At 44.4% G+C, this 18362-nt stretch overlaps 1 protein-coding gene and 1 non-coding gene across 2 annotated transcripts in view; one reads left to right on the top strand and one right to left on the bottom strand.

Moving 5' to 3' along the window:
* Positions 1-16148: 16148 nt before the first annotated feature.
* trnav-uac lies at positions 16149-16224 on the bottom strand. The gene has a single exon. It is a non-coding gene; the product is annotated as a tRNA-Val (tRNA).
* A 756-nt stretch (positions 16225-16980) lies between these two features.
* LOC121546644 (monocarboxylate transporter 1-like) overlaps positions 16981-18362 on the top strand; it is a 105777-nt gene continuing 104395 nt past the window's right edge. The window contains exon 1 of the mRNA XM_045209586.1: positions 16981-17082. The gene's annotated coding sequence lies outside the window, so the exon portion shown is untranslated. The remainder of the gene's footprint in view (positions 17083-18362) is intronic.

The following is an 18362-nucleotide window of genomic DNA, read 5'->3' as shown; positions in this document are numbered from 1 at the left end:
ATATAGGATTGGTCTGAGGGAGATCTAGGACAGAGCTATATAGGATTGGTCTGAGGGAGATCTAGGACAGAGCTATATAGGATTGGTCTGAGGGAGATCTAGGACAGAGCTATATAGGATTGGTCTGAGGAGATCTAGGACAGAGCTATATAGGATTGGTCTGAGGGAGATCTAGGACAGAGCTATATAGGATTGGTCTGAGGGAGATCTAGGACAGAGCTATATAGGATTGGTCTGAGGGAGATCTAGGACAGAGCTATATAGGATTGGTCTGAGGGAGATCTAGGACAGAGCTATATAGGATTGGTCTGAGGGAGATCTAGGACAGAGCTATATAGGATTGGTCTGAGGGAGATCTGGGACAGAGCTATATAGGATTGGTCTGAGGGAGATCTAGGACAGAGCTATATAGGATTGGTCTGAGGGAGATCTAGGACAGAGCTATATAGGATTGGTCTGAGGGAGATCTAGGACAGAGCTATATAGGATTGGTCTGAGGGAGATCTAGGACAGAGCTATATAGGATTGGTCTGAGGGAGATCTAGGACAGAGCTATATAGGATTGGTCTGAGGGAGATCTAGGACAGAGCTATATAGGATTGGTCTGAGGGAGATCTAGGACAGAGCTATATAGGATTGGTCTGAGGGAGATCTAGGACAGAGCTATATAGGATTGGTCTGAGGGAGATCTAGGACAGAGCTATATAGGATTGGTCTGAGGGAGATCTAGGACAGAGCTATATAGGATTGGTCTGAGGGAGATCTAGGACAGAGCTATATAGGATTGGTCTGAGGGAGATCTAGGACAGAGCTATATAGGATTGGTCTGAGGGAGATCTAGGACAGAGCTATATAGGATTGGTCTGAGGGAGATCTAGGACAGAGCTATATAGGATTGGTCTGAGGGAGATCTAGGACAGAGCTATATAGGATTGGTCTGAGGGAGATCTAGGACAGAGCTATATAGGATTGGTCTGAGGGAGATCTAGGACAGAGCTATATAGGATTGGTCTGAGGGAGATCTAGGACAGAGCTATATAGGATTGGTCTGAGGGAGATCTAGGACAGAGCTATATAGGATTGGTCTGAGGGAGATCTAGGACAGAGCTATATAGGATTGGTCTGAGGGAGATCTAGGACAGAGCTATATAGGATTGGTCTGAGGGAGATCTAGGACAGAGCTATATAGGATTGGTCTGAGGGAGATCTAGGACAGAGCTATATAGGATTGGTCTGAGGGAGATCTAGGACAGAGCTATATAGGATTGGTCTGAGGGAGATCTAGGACAGAGCTATATAGGATTGGTCTGAGGGAGATCTAGGACAGAGCTATATAGGATTGGTCTGAGGGAGATCTAGGACAGAGCTATATGGATTGGTCTGAGGGAGATCTAGGACAGAGCTATATAGGATTGGTCTGAGGGAGATCTAGGACAGAGCTATATAGGATTGGTCTGAGGGAGATCTAGGACAGAGCTATATAGGATTGGTCTGAGGGAGATCTAGGACAGAGCTATATAGGATTGGTCTGAGGGAGATCTAGGACAGAGCTATATAGGATTGGTCTGAGGGAGATCTAGGACAGAGCTATATAGGATTGGTCTGAGGGAGATCTAGGACAGAGCTATATAGGATTGGTCTGAGGGAGATCTAGGACAGAGCTATATAGGATTGGTCTGAGGGAGATCTAGGACAGAGCTATATAGGATTGGTCTGAGGGAGATCTAGGACAGAGCTATATAGGATTGGTCTGAGGGAGATCTAGGACAGAGCTATATAGGATTGGTCTGAGGGAGATCTAGGACAGAGCTATATAGGATTGGTCTGAGGGAGATCTAGGACAGAGCTATATAGGATTGGTCTGAGGGAGATCTAGGACAGAGCTATATAGGATTGGTCTGAGGAGATCTAGGACAGAGCTATATAGGATTGGTCTGAGGGAGATCTAGGACAGAGCTATATAGGATTGGTCTGAGGGAGATCTAGGACAGAGCTATATAGGATTGGTCTGAGGGAGATCTAGGACAGAGCTATATAGGATTGGTCTGAGGGAGATCTAGGACAGAGCTATATAGGATTGGTCTGAGGGAGATCTAGGACAGAGCTATATAGGATTGGTCTGAGGGAGATCTAGGACAGAGCTATATAGGATTGGTCTGAGGGAGATCTAGGACAGAGCTATATAGGATTGGTCTGAGGGAGATCTAGGACAGAGCTATATAGGATTGGTCTGAGGGAGATCTAGGACAGAGCTATATGGATTGGTCTGAGGGAGATCTAGGACAGAGCTATATAGGATTGGTCTGAGGGAGATCTAGGACAGAGCTATATAGGATTGGTCTGAGGGAGATCTAGGACAGAGCTATATAGGATTGGTCTGAGGGAGATCTAGGACAGAGCTATATAGGATTGGTCTGAGGGAGATCTAGGACAGAGCTATATAGGATTGGTCTGAGGGAGATCTAGGACAGAGCTATATAGGATTGGTCTGAGGGAGATCTAGGACAGAGCTATATAGGATTGGTCTGAGGGAGATCTAGGACAGAGCTATATAGGATTGGTCTGAGGGAGATCTAGGACAGAGCTATATAGGATTGGTCTGAGGGAGATCTAGGACAGAGCTATATAGGATTGGTCTGAGGGAGATCTAGGACAGAGCTATATAGGATTGGTCTGAGGGAGATCTAGGACAGAGCTATATAGGATTGGTCTGAGGGAGATCTAGGACAGAGCTATATAGGATTGGTCTGAGGGAGATCTAGGACAGAGCTATATAGGATTGGTCTGAGGGAGATCTAGGACAGAGCTATATAGGATTGGTCTGAGGGAGATCTAGGACAGAGCTATATAGGATTGGTCTGAGGGAGATCTAGGACAGAGCTATATGGATTGGTCTGAGGGAGATCTAGGACAGAGCTATATAGGGATTGGTCTGAGGGAGATCTAGGACAGAGCTATATAGGATTGGTCTGAGGGAGATCTAGGACAGAGCTATATAGGATTGGTCTGAGGGAGATCTAGGACAGAGCTATATAGGATTGGTCTGAGGGAGATCTAGGACAGAGCTATATAGGATTGGTCTGAGGGAGATCTAGGACAGAGCTATATGGATTGGTCTGAGGGAGATCTAGGACAGAGCTATATAGGATTGGTCTGAGGGAGATCTAGGACAGAGCTATATAGGATTGGTCTGAGGGAGATCTAGGACAGAGCTATATAGGATTGGTCTGAGGGAGATCTAGGACAGAGCTATATAGGATTGGTCTGAGGGAGATCTAGGACAGAGCTATATAGGATTGGTCTGAGGGAGATCTAGGACAGAGCTATATAGGATTGGTCTGAGGGAGATCTAGGACAGAGCTATATAGGATTGGTCTGAGGGAGATCTAGGACAGAGCTATATGGATTGGTCTGAGGGAGCTCTAGGACAGAGCTATATAGGATTGGTCTGAGGGAGATCTAGGACAGAGCTATATAGGATTGGTCTGAGGGAGATCTAGGACAGAGCTATATAGGATTGGTCTGAGGGAGATCTAGGACAGAGCTATATAGGATTGGTCTGAGGGAGATCTAGGACAGAGCTATATAGGATTGGTCTGAGGGAGATCTAGGACAGAGCTATATAGGATTGGTCTGAGGGAGATCTAGGACAGAGCTATATAGGATTGGTCTGAGGGAGATCTAGGACAGAGCTATATAGGATTGATCTGAGGGAGATCTAGGACAGAGCTATATAGGATTGGTCTGAGGGAGATCTAGGACAGAGCTATATAGGATTGGTCTGAGGGAGATCTAGGACAGAGCTATATAGGATTGGTCTGAGGGAGATCTAGGACAGAGCTATATAGGATTGGTCTGAGGGAGATCTAGGACAGAGCTATATGGATTGGTCTGAGGGAGATCTAGGACAGAGCTATATAGGATTGGTCTGAGGGAGATCTAGGACAGAGCTATATAGGATTGGTCTGAGGGAGATCTAGGACAGAGCTATATAGGATTGGTCTGAGGGAGATCTAGGACAGAGCTATATAGGATTGGTCTGAGGGAGATCTAGGACAGAGCTATATAGGTGCAGATAATCACTTATTACACTGATAATCAATCATTATTATTATTTAGGTAACAATGTGTGTGTGTGTGTGTGTGTGTGTGTGTGTGTGTGTGTGTGTGTGTGTGTGTGTGTGTGTGTGTGTGTGTGTGTGTGTGTGTGTGTGTGTGTGTGTGTGTGTGTGTGTGTGTGTGTGTGTGTGTGTGTGTGTGTGTGTGTGTGTGTAGAGGCCTACAGGTGATTATACACAAAGATAACCAGGGCAAACCAAAGAGAAAAGGAAAGAACCTATAATTGATGTACATTTTTGCCAATAAAGATTTGGAATGAATCACTTTATTATTTTGGTGTGTGTGGGGGGAGGGGGGGGTTGCTCATATTTTCCTAGATACAAGTAGGGGGGGCTTCAAGGAAAAAAGGAACCACTGAACTAAACCATGATTTTACTGGTGGCTGGTGTCTGCTCGCATTGTGTTAACATTTTACATTTAAGTCATTTAGCAGACGCTCTTATCCAGAGCGACTTACAAATTGTTAAGTACAATATGTTACTGGTGTCTGCTAATTTGGTCTTAACTACAACATTAGGTTACTGGTGTCTGATGGTGTCTGCTAGCGTGGTGTTGTGGACTACACCATGGTTTTACTGGTGTCTGATGGTGTCTGCTAGCGTGGTGTTGTTAACTACAACATGATGTTACTGGTGTCTGCTAGTGTGGTGTTGTGGACTACACCATGGTTTTACTGGTGTCTGATTGTGTCTGCTAGCGTGGTGTTGTGGACTACACCATGGTTTTACTGGTGTCTGATTGTGTCTGCTAGCGTGGTGTTGTTAACTACAACATGATGATACTGGTGTCTGATGGTGTCTGCTAGCGTGGTGTTGTGGACTACACCATGGTTTTACTGGTGTCTGATTGTGTCTGCTAGCGTGGTGTTGTTAACTACAACATGATGATACTGGTGTCTGATGGTGTCTGCTAGCATGGTGTTGTTACTGGTGTCTGATGGTGTATGCTAGCACGGTGTTGTGGACTACAACATGATGATACTGGTGTCTGATGGTGTCTAACCCTAACCCTAGCATGGTGTTGTTACTGGTGTCTGATGGTGTCTAACCCTAACCCTAGCACGGTGTTGTGGACTCCAACATGTTGTTACTGGTGTCTGATGGTGTCTGCTAGCGTGGTGTTGTTACTGGTGTCTGATGGTGTCTAACCCTAACCCTAGCATGGTGTTGTTACTGGTGTCTGATGGTGTCTAACCCTAACCCTAGCATGGTGTTGTTACTGGTGTCTGATGGTGTCTGATGGTGTCTAACCCTAACCCTAGCATGGTGTCTGATGGTGTCTGATGGTGTCTAACCCTAACCCTAGCATGGTGTCTGATGGTGTCTGATGGTGTCTAACCCTAACCCTAGCATGGTGTTGTTACTGGTGTCTGATGGTGTCTAACCCTAACCCTAGCATGGTGTTGTTACTGGTGTCTGATGGTGTCTAACCCTAACCCTAGCATGGTGTTGTTACTGGTGTCTGATGGTGTCTGATGGTGTCTAACCCTAACCCTAGCATGGTGTCTGATGGTGTCTGATGGTGTCTAACCCTAACCCTAGCATGGTGTTGTTACTGGTGTCTGATGGTGTCTAACCCTAACCCTAGCATGGTGTTGTTACTGGTGTCTGATGGTGTCTGATGGTGTCTAACCCTAACCCTAGCATGGTGTCTGATGGTGTCTAACCCTAACCCTAGCATGGTGTCTGATGGTGTCTGATGGTGTCTAACCCTAACCCTAGCATGGTGTTGTTACTGGTGTCTGATGGTGTCTAACCCTAACCCTAGCATGGTGTTGTTACTGGTGTCTGATGGTGTCTAACCCTAACCCTAGCATGGTGTTGTTACTGGTGTCTGACAGTGTCTAACCCTAACCCTAGCATGGTGTCTGATGGTGTCTGATGGTGTCTAACCCTAACCCTAGCATGGTGTCTGATGATGTCTGATGATGTCTGATGGTGTCTAACCCTAACCCTGGCATGGTGTCTGATGGTGTCTGATGGTGTCTGATGGTGTCTAACCCTAACCCTTGCATGGTGTCTGATGGTGTCTGATGGTGTCTTAATGTGTCTAACCCTAACCCTAGCATGGTGTCTGATGGTGTCTGATTGTGTCTAACCCTAACCCTAGCATGGTGTTGTTACTGGTGTCTGATGGTGTCTGATGGTGTCTGATAGTGTCTGATGGTGTCTGATGGTGTTGTGGACTCCAACCCTGACGTAGGCCTACAAACCCTGACGCCATCTGAGCACGACGTGTGTTTGTTGTTTAATGCTGAAAGCTGAACGAGTGACCACGGGTCATTGTTTTTGTAATGCTGACAGTGTTTTTATATACTCTGTTGTTGTGAGCGCTTCTGTCTGTCCTGGGATTCTGCCAGATTCCACATAGGGGGAGAGACATGGAAGCCCAGCGCTGCTGTCTGCCCCGGGATCCTGCCAGATTCCACATAGGGGGAGAGACATGGAAGCCCAGCGCTGCTGTCTGCCCCGGGATCCTGCCAGATTCCACATAGGGGGAGAGACATGGAAGCCCAGCTGGTCTAGCCTAGCTGGCTCGGCGGTCTCAAGTGGAGGTCACTATTGAACGTTTCCAGCGCTGCAGGAGCTGTGTTTATTTTGCTTTGTTCCGGGACAGTGTGAACTGCGCTGACTTTCAATGTAGCAACTGCTTGTTTGTGGAGGACTACAGGGGCAAAGGTGCTACTCATAGCAAGCAAGGAGCAAACCTACACAAGCTACTGTCGGCTCTCCACAGCCCCTCTGGCCTGGTGGAAGTGTTGCTGCCGTGTCGGCTCTCCACAGCCCCTCTGGCCTGGTGGAAGTGTTGCTGCCGTGTCGGCTCTCCACAGCCCCTCTGGCCTGGTGGAAGTGTTGCTGCCGTGTCGGCTCTCCACAGCCCCTCTGGCCTGGTGGAAGTGTTGCTGCCGTGTCGGCTCTCCACAGCCCCTCTGGCCTGGTGGAAGTGTTGCTGCCGTGTCGGCTCTCCACAGCCCCTCTGGTCTGGTGGAAGTGTTGCTGCCGTGTCGGCTCTCCACAGCCCCTCTGGCCTGGTGGAAGTGTTGCTGCCGTGTCGGCTCTCCACAGCCCCTCTGGTCTGGTGGAAGTGTTGCTGCCTTGTCGGCTCTCCACAGCCCCTCTGGTCTGGTGGAAGTGTTGCTGCCGTGTCGGCTCTCCACAGCCCCTCTGGTCTGGTGGAAGTGTTGCTGCCGTGTCGGCTCTCCACAGCCCCTCTGGCCTGGTGGAAGTGTTGCTGCCGTGTCGGCTCTCCACAGCCCCTCTGGTCTGGTGGAAGTGTTGCTGCCTTGTCGGCTCTCCACAGCCCCTCTGGTCTGGTGGAAGTGTTGCTGCCGTGTCGGCTCTCCACAGCCCCTCTGGTCTGGTGGAAGTGTTGCTGCCTTGTCGGCTCTCCACAGCCGACTGGCCGGTGCTCAGCAGGGATCCATCCCTGAAGGGGTCTCCCCCTTCCCTGGAGAAAGGAGCTGTTCTCGACCCAACCAACCAGCCATGGAGATACGTCACTCACCGTAGAAATCGAAGAAAGTGTCCTCTGGCAACGGGAGTCTCCTTGGAGATGTTAAGCCCGGACCTGACACAGACCAGTCAGGAAAACAGAGGTGTGATTCCTTTCCTCTCTTTAGCTGTTTGTTGGTTCAGAAACCCCACAACCCCATGAGTAGACATTCCCCCCCTCAGACAAGCAAGCCCTCTGTTGGGTCTTCTGCAGCTGTAAGACTGGGTAAATATTGAAGAATGGTGAATCACACTCCCCCCACCCTCTCCCCCCCCACCCACCCCTTTTCGCTCTCTCTCTTACCCCCCCTTTCGCTCTCTCTCTCCCCCCACCCCCCACCCCCCTTTTCGTTCTCTCTCTACCCCCCCTTTCGCTCTCTCTCTCTCTCCCCCTCCCCTCTTTCACTCTATCTCTCTCCCCCCCCTTCCTCCCCTCTTTCGCTCTCTCTCTCTCTCTCTACTTGTTAACAGAAGCTAAATTAACATTCCAATCAGAGGATCTGTCAGGTTGTTGGGCCAGAACCCTCGTTAGACGCTGTCACCTGGAAACAGAACAGAACACCAACATAACCCGCGGTTACGCAACAACACCTCACACTGCAGCTCAGCCAATCAGATCACTAGGTATACTCCTCCTCCTCAGCCAATAAGATGAAGATCTGCCCTTCCTCGGCAGGGCTAAGTATGTATACTCCATATGTATTGGATGTCACGCTCCTTGGTTAACAGTATATCTTCCTCGCTCACAAACCATGACTGGTATTTGATCTTGTGTCCTTGTCTCACAAACACTCGTGACCTCTCTGGATTACAACCAAATTATGACAAATGTACTATATTACGTATTGGATCAATAAAAAAATACAATTTTTACATTGCCATGTAGTTTACCAATGAAATGGTCTGTTGGTGATGTGGATATACTCGGAATACATATCCCAAAGGAAATAAATGATCTCACTTCAATAAATTATAATAGAAAGTTAGCAAAAATAGATAAGATCTTGCTACCATGGAAAGGTGGGTGCCTGTCAATTTGTGGAAAAATCACCTTGATTAACTCTTTAGTATTATCCCAGTTTACCTATTTGCTTATGGTCTTGCCTACGCCTAGCGAACAGTTTTTTAAAATTATATGAGAAAAAAATATTCCATTTTATTTGGAATGGCAAGCCAGACAAAAGTAAACGTGCCTATTTATATAATGAATATGAATTCGGAGGACAGAAATAATTAAATATTAAAGCATTAGACCTATCACTAAAAGCTTCAGTCATACAAAAGTTATACTTAAATCCGAACTGGTTCTCTAGCAAATTAGTAAGATTGTCTCACCCCATGTTCAAGAATGGCCTTTTTCCCTTTATTCAGATTACAACCTCTCACTTTCAGTTATTTGAAAAGGAAATCATCTCCCAGATATCACTATTTCTAAAACAAGCCATAGAAAGTTGGTTGCAATTTCAATTTAATCCTCCAGAAACGACAGAACAAATAATGCAACAAATATTGTGGTTAAACTCAAATATACTAATTGACAAAAAAACTTTTTTTTTTGACAAAATGTTTAAAAAAGGTATAATCTTTGTGAATGATATCATCGGTAGGACTGGTGGCGTTATGTCGCACATGCAGCTAACAAAAACATATGGAAATGTCTGCTCTACCCAAAATTACAACCAAATAATTGCAGCCTTACCGCAAAAATGGAAGGGGGAAAAAGTAAGGAACTTGTCTGTCGGCCTTGCATTAAAGAACATAATTGGTTAAAGAAAACTGTGATAAATAAAAAAGTATACCAGTTTCATTTAAGGACCAAAGGATTGACAGCCGTACCATATAGATTGCAAAATAGTTGGGAAGAGATTTTTGACGTACCGATCCCATGGCATAGTGTTTATGAACTGATACGCAAAACGACACCGGATTCAAAACTTTGAATTTTTCAATTTAAATTATTATATAAAATTCTTGCTACCAATAGGATGTTATACATTTACATTTTTAGCAGACGCTCTTATCCAGAGCGACTTACAGGAGCAATTAGGGTTAGGTGCCTTGCTTAAGGGCACATCGACAGATTTTTCACCTAGTCAGCTCGGGGATTAGAACCAGCGACCTTTCGGTTACTGACACAACGCTCTTACCCACTAAGCTACCTGCCGTTATTTATATTGTGGATACAATCTTCCCAGCTCTGCAGATTTTGCTGTGAAGAGACAGAATCATTAGATCATTTGTTTTGGTTCTGTCCATTTGTAGCTTGTTTTTGGACACAGGTCCAGGAATGGCTAAATGATTGCAATATTTACCTGGAGCTAACCCTGCAGATAGCACTACTGGGTGATCTGAAAAGTCATAGTCAATCGATCAATAATATAATAATACTTTTAGCAAAAATGTTTATTTTTAATTCACAATCTGTTGAAACAATGAGAATAGAAAGGTTCAGAACTTTTGTAAGACATCACAGTACAGTTGAAATATATATGGCAAATAGAAATCCTATATGGATGGTGTTAAGAGATAGATGGGAGGTATTGAATGGAGCTGAAGGATGGGACTAATAACAACTAACAACAAATAATAACAAGATAACTAATAATGTAAGCATACTGTGTCCATAATAAGTATATAGGCTGTATGTTGGGAGCTTTTGGGAAAGAGCACAGTTAGAAAGATATGGCATATAGAAGCAAACCGGATGGACATCATGAAAATGATCGGAGAGGTTGAGAGTAGAAGAAGTTCAGGAGAAAGAACAAACAAAATTGACTGTGTCCATAAAATGTATATAGTAAGTATAAGCTGGAAGTAGAGGCCTAGGCGTTGTTGTTCACTAGTTTACTCCAAGTAGGGAAAGGGTGGTGGGGTTGGAAAGTAATAAAGGGGAATATATATATATTTTAAAAGGATATGTATGTATGTATGTATGTATGTATGTATGTATGTATGTATGTATGTATGTGGGTGTGTATATGTGTATGTATGTGTGTATGTATGTGTGTATGAGTATGTGTGTATATATATATATATATATATATATATATATATATATATATATATAAAACATGGGGGATTGGAAGTGATGCAGGCAATGACATTGATGGAAGTTACAATCTATCTGCAATATTAAGCTGATCTACCCCCCCAAAAAAATAAAATAAAAAAAATAACCCACTCGTGACCTCTGACCTCTCTCTCTACACCTTAACCAGCAGCAACACCCAATAGCTGGATAAACATCATCTCCATAGTGTGACTATATATAGGAAAACAAAGATACTGTTTCTCATTCCATGTTAGGGCTATGTAGATGTAATGTACGTTATTGTATCGGTTTTAGCTGTGTCCTGTCCTTTTATCCTGAAGAAGCCTTCATGGTCACCCTGGAAAATAGATGATTTATCTTGATGTTACTTCCTGGAATAATTAACAGGCTAAACTCTAAAGGACACAATCATTGTAGGCTGTAACATGTTTTCTTTGGATCATATCAGCAGTGTCTCTCTCTTCATTATCTCCTCTCCATGATCTCCTCATTCACCCCTCTTCCCCTTAGTCTTTCTCCTCTCTCTCTCTTCCATCTTCCTTTCTCCTCTCTCTCTTCCATCTTCCTTTCTCCTCTCTCTCTCTCTCTTCCATCTTCCTTTCTCCTCTCTCTCTCTCTCTTCCATCTTCCTTTCTCCTCTCTCTCTCTCTTCCATCTTCCTTTCTCTTCTCGTCCTCTATTCTCTCCATTCTGTCATCAGAGCGGATTCCTTCACACCGAGGACCCCAATTTGAGAACCCATGCCATTGGCTATCCAATTCACATTTATTTACAGTTTTACTCTGTGTTCAATTAGACATAGTTATCAGTAGTTTGTTTCTATGTTATTCATTCAAAATGTACAGGCCTACAGTGTTAACTTTGTCGTGAGGTACATTTTATTTGTCATTTAGCAGACGCTCTTATCCAGAGCGACTTACAGGAGCAATTAGAGCGAAGTCCCTTTCTCAAGGGCACATCGACAGATTTTTCACCTAGTCAGCTCAGGGATTCGCAACACTGACCTTTCGGGTACTGTCCCAATGCTGTTAACTGCTAGGCTACCTAGCCTTACTTTCAAGTAAGCTTACTGTATCTGTTGGTTATTTTCCACTCAAGTATAGCTTTGCTGCTGCTTAATATCCTCTACGGCAGGGATCATCAACTCCATTCAGCCGCGGGCCCATTTCTTTCTTGAGCGGATTGGTCAGGGGCCGTAGTGAGTGGTGGTGCATGTAGCGAGTGAGGAATGTGTATTCTAATATGCTGGTCTAGTGATGCTTCTGGAATGTTTATTCTAATGTTCTGGTCTAGTGATGCTTCTGGAATGTGTATTCTAATGTTCTGGTCTAGTGATGCTTCTGGAATGTGTATTCTAATGTTCTGGTCTAGTGATGCTTCTGGAATGTGTATTCTAATGTTCTGGTCTAGTGATGCTTCTGGAATGTGTATTCTAATGTTCTGGTCTAGTGATGCTTCTGGAATGTGTATTCTAATGTTCTGGTCTAGTGATGCTTCTGGAATGTGTATTCTAATGTGCTGGTCTAGTGATGCTTCTGGAATGTGTATTCTAATGTTCTGGTCTAGTGATGCTTCTGGAATGTGTATTCTAATGTGCTGGTCTAGTGATGCTTCTGGAAAGTGTATTCTAATGTGCTGGTCTAGTGATGCTTCTGGAATGTGTATTCTAATGTTCTGGTCTAGTGATGCTTCTGGAATGTGTATTCTAATGTGCTGGTCTAGTGATGCTTCTGGAATGTGTATTCTAATGTTCTGGTCTAGTGATGCTTCTGGAATGTGTATTCTAATGTTCTGGTCTAGTGATGCTTCTGGAATGTGTATTCTAATGTTCTGGTCTAGTGATGCTTCTGGAATGTGTATTCTAATGTTCTGGTCTAGTGATGCTTCTGGAATGTGTATTCTAATGTTCTGGTCTAGTGATGCTTCTGGAATGTGTATTCTAATGTTCTGGTCTAGTGATGCTTCTGGAATGTGTATTCTAATGTTCTGGTCTAGTGATGCTTCTGGAATGTGTATTCTAATGTGCTGGTCTAGTGATGCTTCTGTAATGTGTATTCTAATGTTCTGGTCTAGTGATGCTTCTGGAATGTGTATTCTAATGTTCTGGTCTAGTGATGCTTCTGGAATGTGTATTCTAATGTTCTGGTCTAGTGATGCTTCTGGAATGTGTATTCTAATGTTCTGGTCTAGTGATGCTTCTGGAATGTGTATTCTAATGTTCTGGTCTAGTGATGCTTCTGGAATGTGTATTCTAATGTTCTGGTCTAGTGATGGTTCTGTACTGCTGCTCAGTTCATGGTAAATAATTGTTTGCAGTTACTTTGCAGTTAACATTTAATTGAGAATGTTTTGGGGAAAGTATTTCTGTCAACCCACAAGACTTATCACATCAACTGGCTACAAACAGAGTGTGGAACATGTGAAAATTGCATGTACTTGTAATGTAGACAGGGAGTCAGGAAGCAAGTGCAGCTAGTGAGTTTAATGACGTAGAACATTGAACGATACAAAACAAGAAAAGCTTCTAAACATGGAAACAAACAATATTGCCTGGTGGGTGATCACAACGGACCTTCTAGGCAGAGTTGCAAAGAAAAAGCCATATCTCAGACTGGCCAATAAAAATAAAAGATTAAGATGGGCAGTCTGAGATATGGCTTTTTCTTTGCGGCTCTGCCTAGAGGGTCGGCATCCCGGAGTCGCCTCTTCACTGTTGACGTTGAGACTGGTGTTTTGCGGGTACTATTTAATGAAGCTGCCAGTTGAGGACCTGTGAGGCGCCTGTTTCTCAAACTAGACACTCTAATGTATTTGTCCTCTTGCTCAGTTGTGCACCGGGGCCTCCCACTCCTCTTTCTATTCTGGTTAGAGCCAGTTTGCGCTGTTCTGTGAAGGGAGTAGTACACAGCATTGTACGAGATCTTCCGTTTCTTGGCAAGTTCTCGCATGGAATAGCCTTCATTTCACAGAACAAGAATAGACTGACGAGTTTCAGAAGAAAGTTATTTGTTTATGACCATATTGAGCCTGTAATCGAACCCACAATTGCTGATGCTCCAGATACTCAACTAGTCTCAAGAAGGCCAGTTTTATTGCTTCTTTAATCAGCATCACTTATTTTGAAAGAAATAAAAATCCTCATCAATCTACACACAATACCCCATAATGACAAAGCGGAAACAGGTTTTTAGAACATCCTTTAGATGTTTCTACAACTTGAATGGAGTCCACCTGTGGTAAATTAAATTGATTGTACATGATTTTGAAAGGCACACACCTGTCTATATAAGGTCCCGCAGTTGACAGTGCATGTCAGAGCAAAAACCATGCCACGAGATCGAAGGAATTGTCCGTAGAGCTCCGAGACAGGATTGTGTCGAGCCACAGATCTGGGTAAGGGTATCAAAACATGTCTGCAGCATTGAAGGTCCCCAAGAACACAGTGGCCTCCATCATTCTTAAATGGAGGAAGTTTGGAATCACCAAGACCCTTCCTAGAGCTGGCCGCCCGGCCAAACTGAGCAATCGGGGGAGAAGGGCCTTGGTCAGGGAGGTGACCAAGAACCCGATGGTCACTCTGACAGAGCTCTAGAGTTCCTCTGTGGAGATGGGAGAACCTTCCAGAAGGACAACCATTTCTGCAGCACTCCACCAATCAGACCTTTATGGTACAGTGGTCAGACGGAAGCCACTTCTCAGTAAAAGGCACATGACAGTCCGCTTGGAGTTTGCCAAAAGGCACCTAAAGACTCTCAGACCATGAGAAACAAGATTCTCTGGTCTGATGAAACCAAGATTGAACTCTTTGGCCTGAATGCAAAGGGTCACGTCTGGAGGAAACCTGGCACCATCCCTACGGTGAAGCGTGGTGGTGGCAGCATCATGCTGTGGGGATATTTTTCAGCAGCAGGGACTGGGAGACTAGTCATGATCGAGGGAAAGATGAACGGCGCAAAGTACAGAGATCCTTGATGAGAGCTTGATAGGATATGCAGAGAAAAATGGGAGAAACTCTCCAAATACAGGTGTGCCAAGCTTGTAGCGTCATACCCAAGACGACTTGAGGCTGTAATCGCTGCCAAAGGTGATTCAACAAAGTACTGAGTAAAGGGTCTGAATACTTACGTAAATGTGATATTTCAGCTTTCTGTTTTTTATAAATTTGCAAAAATTTATAAAAACCGGTTTTTGCTTTGTCATTTTGGGGTATATTGTGTACATTGATGAGGGGAAAACAACTATTTAATCCATTTTAGAATAAAGCTGTAACATAACAAAATATGGAAAAAATCAAGGTGTCTGAATACTTTCTGAATGCACTGTATATAGAGCCATTATTGCATGGAACTCCCTTCCATCTCATATTGCTCAAATGAACAGTAAACCTGGTTTAAAATAACATATAAAGCAACACCTCCCAGCACAACGTCTCTCCCCTATTTGACCTAGATAGTTTGTGTGTATATATTGATTTGTAGGCTATGTGTGTCTTTTAAAACATTTATGTAGTTCTGTCCTTGAGCTGTTCTTGTCTATTACTGTTCTGTATTATGTCATGTTTCATGTTCTGTGGACCCCAGGAAGAGTAGCTGCTGCTTTTGCAACAGCTAATGGGGATCCTAATAAAATACCAAAGTTTTGATGATGTTGAAATGGTGCTGGAATAGTAGAGGCAGTTCCTGTTTTCTTTGCGACTTGCGGTAACTTCGATGTTCTAAATCAAGAGTTTAGTAGTCCTAAAATGTCGGAAACATTAACTTGATTGACCGTGCTGTAGGCCATGTAACTGTTTGTTAGATGCAATATGCTTTGTGGACTCCACCAGACAGATGTTGCTCTCTGGTTTTGTGATGAAACAAAGGTGTGGTTGAATTTATTCTGCCACTGTGTCTTCTTATTGTCTCGGCCTTTAGGCCTATATATCACGGTGTCAAGGCATATGAACTAACAGGTTATAGAGCAAACAACGCAATTATCACAACACAGGTTGTAATATGGCTTTGCTTCCCCAGTGATTTTACCCACGCACCGTTACTGCTGGGGAGGTGATTTCCCACAATCCCACAATCCCGCAATTAGAGCTAAGACGGTAATATTTGTGTAAACTCTTCACAGTTGTGTTCTGTGGGTGTCACTGAGTAGACTGATACACCATTTATTGGATCCACTATCCATAGGTAAGGCTGTACAGTACCATATGCATGTCCAATACGCATAGTAGGTTGACTGGTAAGCTTAATGTGGCTCATTTCCCAGTGGTTTCAGGTAGGTTGACTGGTAAGCTTAATGTGGCTCATTTCCCAGTGGTTTCAGGTAGGTTGACTGGTAAGCTTAATGTGGCTCATTTCCCAGTGGTTTCAGGTAGGTTGACTGGTAAGCTTAATTACATTTTAGTAATTTAGCAGACACTCTTATCCAGAGCAACTTACAGTTAGTGAGTGCATACATTTATATATTTAAAATTACATTTTAAATTTTTTCATACTGGCCCCCCGTGGGAATCGAACCCACAACCCTGGCGTTGTAAACGGCATGCTCTACCAACTGAGCTACACGGGGGGCTCATTTCCCAGTGGTTTCATGTAGGTTGACTGGTAAGGTTCCCGAGTGGTGCAGCGGTCTAAGGCACTACATCTCAGTGCTTGAGGCGTCACTACAGACCCCCTGGTTCGATTCCAGGCTGTATCACAACCGGCCGTGATTGGGAGTCCCATAGGGCGGCGCACAATTGACCCAGCGTCGTCTGGGTTTGGCCGGTGTAGGCCGTCATTGTAAATAAGAATTTGTTCTTAACTGACTTGCCTAGTTAAATAATTGACTTTTTTTTGTCAAATTAACTAATAATTGTATTTTGTTGAATTTATATAACATTCCAACCTTGTTTAGCATTATCTAGTCCAAATATGGCATGATTCCATTATTTGTATAAATTTGCATCGTTTTCAACTATGGACTTTTATTTTGAAGGCGAAACGCAAATTCCACTCTTGTGGCTAATCCTTATTGAGGCTAGCTTCACATAGGTGCTCAATGTTGAACACGCTCTAGCCATAGAGAAGGATAGAGGCCTCACGTGGCCAAAAGGTAGCGTGGGCAGCGCAATTGAGGGCGTCCACCATTTTTTATGTAGTCAACTGGGTGGGACTGATCCCTGCTGGTGACCCTGTTGAAGTCATGTCCAACCGGGTCATCAGAAGGGATCAGTTAATCATGGAGAAAATGTACTACTTCAAAATTGAGATTGGCTCAAAAAATGAAGCTGCCCATGCTCACAGACGCTATAATGGCACAGATACAAAGAGGAGTCCTCTATTTATCTCTATGGCTAGCTCTACTCTGCTGTGGCGCTCTTGTCAAGTGCAGCCAGGACACACACAGACCCATACCTGGACAAGACGAGAGACTTGACTGAGTTTTATGGTGAGTCATTTTATCAAAAGGTGAATGTATATTCATGTAACACAAAAACGTTGTGTGTTTTAAACCGAAGGGGCTTTAGCTATGTTTGTTCGAAGTAACGTCAAAGTTAGCTACCTTAGCCAAGTTTCGTCACTATCCAGGCCGTCTAACGTTAGCTAGCTACCTATGGAGGCTACACTGTCACTGCCGCTGGCTAATCAAGTCCAGATGCTTTAGCTAATTAACTAGCTAGCTATTTAGTTACTGGGTAGCTAGCAGCGAAAGACGTGCAAAATAGGTTATTTCTCTCGCTCTCTTCTCTCTCCACGTAACGGGACCGACTGGGACAGCAAGATAGCTATCGAAATACTTGCAGGTTTCAGCACCAGCCTGCTGAACAGCTAGAGCCAAGCCGTTACCACTTACCAGCTAGCTACACCGATGGATGGATAGGGATCCATCCTTTGTCCACTGATATATAGGTGGATGAGTTACTTTTACTAGCCAGTGAGTTATCGGGTTGACAGGGTGTATGGTAGAAATCCATCTAGCACGTTGGGGGCGATGAAACAACGGAGCCCCATTCACTTTCAATGAAGGGAAGCGAAGTTGGCGGGGACCATTGGGCATGCAAGAATTGGCAGGGAGCTTGAACAGGGCGGGACCAAAGTTGTGGAAAGCTGAACTTTTACATACTCCGGGACATTGCATTGCTATTGACCAATCAAAGGTCACTCGTTTCCAGCCCCAACTGGATTGGCTATGCATACCTAGCACTATCTAGCCTGCTAGCACCGACATGAGGGCGACATGAGGGCGACGCTAGAGTGGATTACTGCTGTTGGGTTCAGATAGAACAGCTCAGCTTCTGTACAAAATACCAACATGGAGAGGGAAGACACAGTCCTGATTTCTTTGTTTGTGGTTCCATTAGTAACTCTTTGAATTGGAGATTTGTATCGTTTGACGGTCCAGTTTTGACTGTCTAGAGTCCATTTGTCCAGTTTTTTTGTACAACAATGAGACTCACGTGCAGCAGGTCATCAGTGTTGCGCCAGCAGAGCTGAATAGAATCACATGATGGGGAAGAGGGGCCGATGCGCTGCCACTGGGCCCCACAGTCTGCCTGATGGGGAAGAGGGGCCGATGCGCTGCCACTGGGCCCCACAGTCTGCCTGTCACCACAACAACTGGAAAGGAGACGTGGCTGGCTGTAGCTTCTAACAGGGATACAATGTCTATAATAGATTTAGATTAATACAGAGGCATTATCCTTCTTTTCTCTCTTGTTGTATCTCTCT

The sequence above is a fragment of the Coregonus clupeaformis genome, chromosome 30 (genome assembly GCF_020615455.1).
Source record: "Coregonus clupeaformis isolate EN_2021a chromosome 30, ASM2061545v1, whole genome shotgun sequence".
Lineage (NCBI taxonomy): Eukaryota > Metazoa > Chordata > Actinopteri > Salmoniformes > Salmonidae > Coregonus > Coregonus clupeaformis.
This window is presented reverse-complemented; position numbering and strand designations above follow the sequence as displayed.